This window comes from Stigmatopora nigra, chromosome 6 (genome assembly GCF_051989575.1).
Source record: "Stigmatopora nigra isolate UIUO_SnigA chromosome 6, RoL_Snig_1.1, whole genome shotgun sequence".
In the NCBI taxonomy this organism is placed as follows: Eukaryota; Metazoa; Chordata; class Actinopteri; order Syngnathiformes; family Syngnathidae; genus Stigmatopora; species Stigmatopora nigra.
In genome coordinates this window covers 14,336,446-14,344,151 of record NC_135513.1, presented here as the reverse complement: position 1 = coordinate 14,344,151, position 7,706 = coordinate 14,336,446, and the positions used below count along the sequence as shown (strand labels likewise).

At 33.5% G+C, this 7,706-nt stretch overlaps 1 long non-coding RNA gene across 1 annotated transcript; it reads right to left on the bottom strand.

The window, feature by feature from the left end:
* Positions 1–1,446: 1,446 nt before the first annotated feature.
* LOC144198386 (uncharacterized) lies at positions 1,447–7,135 on the bottom strand. The gene is made up of 4 exons (XR_013326705.1): positions 6,987–7,135; positions 5,426–5,534; positions 5,132–5,240; positions 1,447–1,475 (listed from the first exon to the last, which is right to left on the bottom strand). It is a non-coding gene; the product is annotated as an uncharacterized LOC144198386 (long non-coding RNA).
* Between the last annotated feature and the right edge of the window lie 571 nt (positions 7,136–7,706).

Sequence of the window (7,706 nt, the reverse complement as noted above, 5' to 3'; positions counted from 1 at the left end):
CCATTTGTCATAAAGGCTTTCTTTTTGTAAGAAAAAAACCGACATAATATAGTAAGGCGTTCATTTATTTTTATTTAGTAACATTTTCCCTTAGTTGTTTCTGTGCATTTGTAGTCAAGATATTCGAATGATGACCATGGAAAGTGTAGCCAAATTGTGGCGCAGAGGTTATCTCACCGGACTCCCATGTGGGAGACCTGGGTTCAAATCCCGGTTGGGACACATTTTCACTTATTTGTTTCTGTGTATTTGTAGTCAAGAACTTCAGATGACGACAGAAGAAAGTATAACTACTTGGTGGCGCAGAGGTTAGAACACCGGACTCCCGTGTGGGAGACCTGGGTTCGATTCCCGCTTTGGCTGATCGCTACACCATGTAGGTGAGTAAATGGAATAAGAAGAAAAAAAAAAAGAAAAATCTTTTAAATTTATATTAAACACTTAGTCATACTTTTCAGCAAAAGGTTATATTCCGAACTGCCTTCGGCAGTTCGGAAGACAGTTGAAGGACCTGTCTGTGCGAAAGGCGTTCTCGGGTCGGCCTTCGGCCGACCCTCGACCGCTTGCTTGGTCAGTGAACCGCCGACACCGGGAAGCGAACTCACGTTCTCTCGGTGCAAAGGCGAGTGTGCAACCCACTACACCAACTCGTGCCCCACTTATACAAGGGTGTTGAAACGTTTTATCCAAGGAAATTGGGTGAAACACTTAGTCATTTTTTGACAAAAACCTTCATCCACCATTGAACACTTATACACTTAAACACTTAGGCTGGAGTACTTATTCTTTTAACTGAATAATATTTGGAAAATCTTTGCAGGCACTGGGAATCGAACCCAGGACCACAGAGGTGGCAGACTGATGACTTATCTACTGAGCCACCACCCCTTGAGAGTAAGTAGTAGTACTTGTAGTTTTATCCCATTCATTTAGGTAAGCTTAGAAAGCAGAACACATCCCAAGAACATTAGAATGAGGAGGAAGACCTGCGACATAAGATCAATGACTTTTAATAACAAAAAAACTTGAAACATTTTTTTTAATTTTTACATGTAGTTGGCTGTGGAAGAACCGCATGGTGGCGTTGTTCTGACGGGTGGGCTGCACCCAGTTCTTCTCCTCCTTCTCTTCCATGTTGTTTAACACTGTCCATGATGACACCATCTTTTTTTGTTACAGTGGCGACACGGTGGTTTCCGACCCGGCATGGCGAACGAAGGCGCTGGCGACATGCATCTGTCCCAACTGCTCCTGCGGCCAGTCACCCAGCTCTTCCTGACTGGACGCCGTGAGTGATATAAAGGTCCCATGACCAAAGTGATGATGTCTACGACGACAATGGGACTTACTATACTTTGTCTTTTTTTTTTTTTTAAGAAAAAAGCCTCCATACAGGACGGTCAGGACTGGGTACCTGGGATAGAACCTGGATCTCCGAACTATGAGGCTGACCACTTGTTCACCACGTTGTTGAGCTGTTTTAACAGGGTTAAAAAAAGACAGTTATGACATTGTTTTCAACAAATAAAATGCTCACCATATAATGTTCTATCTACCTTTGTTTTAGTGTTTAAAAAAATACACATACATATAGATCTATACATATAGATCTATGCATATATAGATCTATAGACATAGATCTATAGACATAGATCTATAGACATAGATCTATAGACATAAATCTATAGACATAGATCTATAGACATAGATCTATAGACATAGATCTATAGACATAAATCTATAGACATAAATCTATACACATAGATCTATACACATAGATCTATACACAGATCTATACACATAGATCTATACACAGATCTATACACAGATCTATACACAGATCTATACATAGATCTATACACATAGATCTATAGACATAGATCTATACACATAGATCTATACACATAGATCTATACACATAGATCTATACCTATAGATATAGATCTATACACATAGATCTATACACATAGATCTATACACATAGATCTATACCTATAGATATAGATCTATAGATATAGATCTATACACATAGATCTATACACATAGATCTATACACAGATCTAAACCTATAGATATAGATCTATACACATAGATCTATACCTATAGATCTATACACATAGATCTATACACATAGATCTATACACATAGATCTATAGACATAGATCTATACACATAGATCTATACACATAGATCTATACACATAGATCTATACACATAGATCTATACACATAGATCTATACACATAGATCTATACCTATAGATATAGATCTATATATATATATATATATATATACACACTATACTATGTCGTTTTTTTGTATGAAAAAAGCCTTACTATACTATGTCGTTTTTTACGAAGAAAAAGCCTTACTATACTGTCGTTTTTTTGCGAAAAAAGCCTTACTATACTATGTCGTTTTTTTGCGAAAAAAGCCTTACTATACTATGTCGTTTTTTTGCGAAAAAAAGCCTTACTATACTATGTCGTTTTTTTGCGAAAAAAAGCCTTACTATACTATGTCGTTTTTTTGCGAAAAAAGCCTTGCTATACTATGTCGTTTTTTTGCGAAAAAAAAGCCTTACTATACTATGTCGTTTTTTTGCGAAAAAAGCCTTACTATACTATGTCGTTTTTTTGCGAAAAAAAGCCTTACTATACTATGTCGTTTTTTTGCGAAAAAAGCCTTACTATACTATGTCGTTTTTTTGCGAAAAAAGCCTTACTATACTATGTAGTTTTTTGCACAAAAAAGCCTTACTATACTGTCGTTTTTTAAAGAAAAAAAGCCTTACTATACTATGTCGTTTTTTTGCGAAAAAAGCCTTACTATACTATGTCGTTTTTTGCGAAAAAAAAAGCCTTACTATACTATGTCGTTTTTTTGCGAAAAAAAGCCTTACTATACTATGTCGTTTTTTTGCGAAAAAAAGCCTTACTATACTATGTCGTTTTTTGCGCAAAGCCTTACTATACTGTCGTTTTTTAAAGAAAAAAAGCCTTACTATACTATGTCGTTTTTTTGCGAAAAAAGCCTTACTATACTATGTCGTTTTTTGCGAAAAAAAAGCCTTACTATACTATGTCGTTTTTTTGCGAAAAAAGCCTTACTATACTATGTCGTTTTTTTGCGAAAAAAAGCCTTACTATACTATGTCGTTTTTTTGCGAAAAAAGCCTTACTATACTACGTCGTTTTTTTGCGAAAAAAGCCTTACTATACTATGTAGTTTTTTGCACAAAAAAGCCTTACTATACTGTCGTTTTTTAAAGAAAAAAAGCCTTACTATACTATGTCGTTTTTTTGCGAAAAAAGCCTTACTATACTATGTCGTTTTTTGCGAAAAAAAAGCCTTACTATACTATGTCGTTTTTTTGCGAAAAAAGCCTTACTATACTATGTCGTTTTTTTGCGAAAAAAAGCCTTACTATACTATGTCGTTTTTTGCGCAAAAAAGCCTTACTATACTGTCGTTTTTTAAAGAAAAAAAGCCTTACTATACTATGTCGTTTTTTTGCGAAAAAAGCCTTACTATACTATGTCGTTTTTTGCGAAAAAAAAGCCTTACTATACTATGTCGTTTTTTTGCGAAAAAAGCCTTACTATACTATGTCGTTTTTTGCGAAAAAAAGCCTTACTATACTGTCTATTTTTTAAGAAAAAAAAAGCCTTACTATACTATGTCGTTTTTTTTAAAGAAAAAAGCCTTACTATACTATGTCGTTTTTTTAAAGAAAAAAGCCTTACTATACTATGTCGTTTTTAAAGAAAAGAGCCTTACTATACTATGTCGTTTTTTTAAAGAAAAGAGCCTTACTATACTATGTCGTTTTTTTAAAGAAAAAAGCCTTACTATACTATGTCGTTTTTTGCGAAAAAAAAGCCTTACTATACTATGTCGTTTTTTTGCGAAAAAAGCCTTACTATACTATGTCGTTTTTTGCGAAAAAAAGCCTTACTATACTGTCTATTTTTTAAGAAAAAAAAAGCCTTACTATACTATGTCGTTTTTTTTAAAGAAAAAAGCCTTACTATACTATGTCGTTTTTTTTCAAGAAAAAAGCCTTACTATGTCGTTTTTTTTTAAAGAAAAAAGCCTTACTATACTATGTCGTTTTTTTTTTTTGAAAGAAAAAAGCCTTACTATACTATGTCGTTTTTAAAGAAAAAAAGCCTTACTATACTATGTCGTTTTTTAAAGAAAAAAGCCTTACTATACTATGTCGTTTTTTTTAAGAAAAAAGCCTTACTATACTATGTCGTTTTTTTTTTAAAGAAAAAAGCCTTACTATACTATATCGTTTTTTAAAGAAAAAAGCCTTACTATACTATGTCGTTTTTGAAGAAAAAAAGCCTTACTATACTATGTCGTTTTTTAAAGAAAAAAGCCTTACTATACTATGTCGTTTTTTTGCGAAAAAAAAGCCTTACTATACTATGTCGTTTTTAAAGAAAAAAAGCCTTACTATACTGTCGTTTTTTAAAGAAAAAAAGCCTTACTACATATATTATGTCGTTGTTTAAGAAAAAAAGCCTTACTATACATGGTCATTATTCTTTAAAAAGTTATATGGTATTTTGTTTTTCTTCCCAAATACGTATTGCCCAGTGCCAATTTGGTCGGCAGCCAGCAAAAAAAAAAAAAAAAAAAAGCCATACCGGCGGGCGGTATGCGCTTCCTTTTGGCTGCCACCTGCGCGGCGTCTTTTACTCGAAGGATTTGTACGTCCTCCATCACTGACACGGGTGGATTATGTGTACTTGGGTCAAAAAGCCAAAACGCACGCTCCGTCTTGCGCATATAACCGCAAAAAAATTCCTCCCCGTCGACAACCAATCACACGCTTTTGTTTCACACCTAGACGGCAAAAGGAATAAACCCTCACCCCAGAGAGGTTAGGGTGTGTTTAAATACAAAATAGTTAGGGTTAAACAGACGTACACTCTATAGTAAAAAAAATGTTTTAAAAAGAACATGTATAGTAAGGCTGTTTATTTGTAAGAAAATAAATAAAAATAAATAACGCTTGAATTAGTCAAAAATGACAATGTATAATGTCTTTTTTTAAGACCAACCTCGTGAGCCTAGTGGCCCGAAACGATAGCGCATGGAGGACGTCGGTAGGTACGTACCTTTGCTCTTGGTCATGCGTGGCGGAGCACAAAAGCTAGCACGTTGGCTGCGCCCTTGTCTGGGATTAATGGCCTTGAAAAGATCCGCGGGTGGACAGGTTCCACCGGCCTGGGGAGTGGGGACATTTTTAACTTGTCGTTGGCGCCCGTGGACCACGGAGGGAGGGCGCCGGACGTCCGTCACGGGGTGGACAAAAATTACCATCCGTCCTCAGCAGAATTTCATCAAGCATGGGGAAATTGCATAGTGAGACCATTAGTCATTTGTTCATCTCACGTAGCGTTTGGCCTCACCTAGGGGGTGCCGGAGCCTATCCCAGGACATGCTGAATTGGTTGGCAGACAGTCGGAGGAGGGCATGACCAAACTGCAACGCCGAGGTGGGGAATCGGACTCAGGCACGCTAAAATGAATGAAGACATAAATAAAAAAAATAGCTTTGAAAATATTATACACATACATTCATATAAATACATACATGTATATACATATATACATACATATACATACATACATATACATACATGCATGTATATACATACATATAAATACATACATGTATATACATACATATAAATACATACATGTATATACATACATATAAATACATACATGTATATACATACATATAAATACATACATGTATATACATACATATAAATACATACATGTATATACATACATATAAATACATACATGTATATACATACATATAAATACATACATGTATATACATACATATAAATACATACATGTATATACATATATACATACATATACATACATACACATACAAATACATACATACATGTATATACATACATATACATACATACATACATGTATATACATATATACATACATATACATACATATATACATACATGTATATACATATGTACATACATATACATACATATACATACATACATGTATATACATACATATACATACATGTATACATACATATACATATATACATATATACATACATATACGCACATACACACATCTACATACATATATATACATGTACATGCATATACATACATATATATACATGTACATAAATACAGGTATACATATACATACATATACATACATATACATACATACATACATACAAGTATACATATACATACAGGTATACATATACATACAGGTATACATACATGTATACATACATGCATATATACATACAAGTATACATATACATATATACATACAGGTATACATACATGTATACATACATACAAGTATACATATACATATATACATACATATATACATACATATATACATACACATACATACATACATATATACATATATACATACATGTATACATATACCTTTGTAAATTGTGAACAAAATTGCACAGATTGGGTGCCTAAAGTCTGACTTGTGGCCAGTTTAGGGATAGGCTCCAGCACCCCATGGACCAAACTGTGCTGAAAATGAATGACTAAACCAATTGTGCAGACAAAAAAATCTACTTTTTTGTTTGTTTGTCAGAGCTGGTTAAAACCCACTTGAATGCACTTTTGCAAAGGAGGCGGAGCCACAAAGAGCCAAGCAGACCCAAGTGGCCTCAAATGAGGCCTTCATGCAAAACACGTCAATGGCAGCACATTTGCCCTGCAAATTCATTCAAATTTTGGCCTGCTCCCAAAATCATTTGATACATTCAAAATAAATCCTACTTATTTAGTCTATTGACTACTTTATTTATACTTATTTATATACTTATGTCAATATTTGTGCACTTTATGAAGCTTTAAATGTCATTATACTTGTAATAATGACAATTTAAAGGATGGAATTGAATTGAAAGAAAAGATGACAGCTGGCGTACCTGCTTTAATGCCTCGTTAGTCATTTCCAATCGGTGACAGACGCCCGTGAGGATGGACGGACGGGTATTAGCCACTTGTGACGGGTGTTGAGAGCTCAGCTTTCCTGTTGAATAGCAAATGTATGAAAACATGTAATGACACACACACACACACATTCGTAAGATGGCGGCTTCATGGGTGGTTGCAAACTTTTTTATTCACATACTTTTTAAAATCCTTTTCTTTTTTTTTTTAAAGTCATAGTTGGGCAACTTAATCCAGGTGGAAATTGTTCCATGCTCACGTTATCTGGAGTTTAACCCGTTAATGGCAGAATTAGCATTTAAAAAAGAATTTAAAAATAATTGATAAAATCTATTTTTTTTTTAAACTACAAAAATTTTAAGAGATAAAAATATGTTGGGGAAATGAGTAAAAAATAAGAAATATTTATATTATTTTAGGTTATTTAAGTTTATTTTTTCTATAAATTAAAATGTATTTGTGAAGTCATAGATTTTATATATTTTTTAATAAGGGTTGAATTATACAATTGACATGGATAGGCTCCAGCACCCCTGCGAACCAAATTAATGAATTTTTTTTTTAAACTTTGAGTTAAGTAGATAATAGATGACTATTGTTATTATTATTATTTTTGGCAATATTGATTGGATAACCATACTTTTAAAAATAAAAAAATAATGTAAAAAAAATATATCTACAATATGACAAAGTAT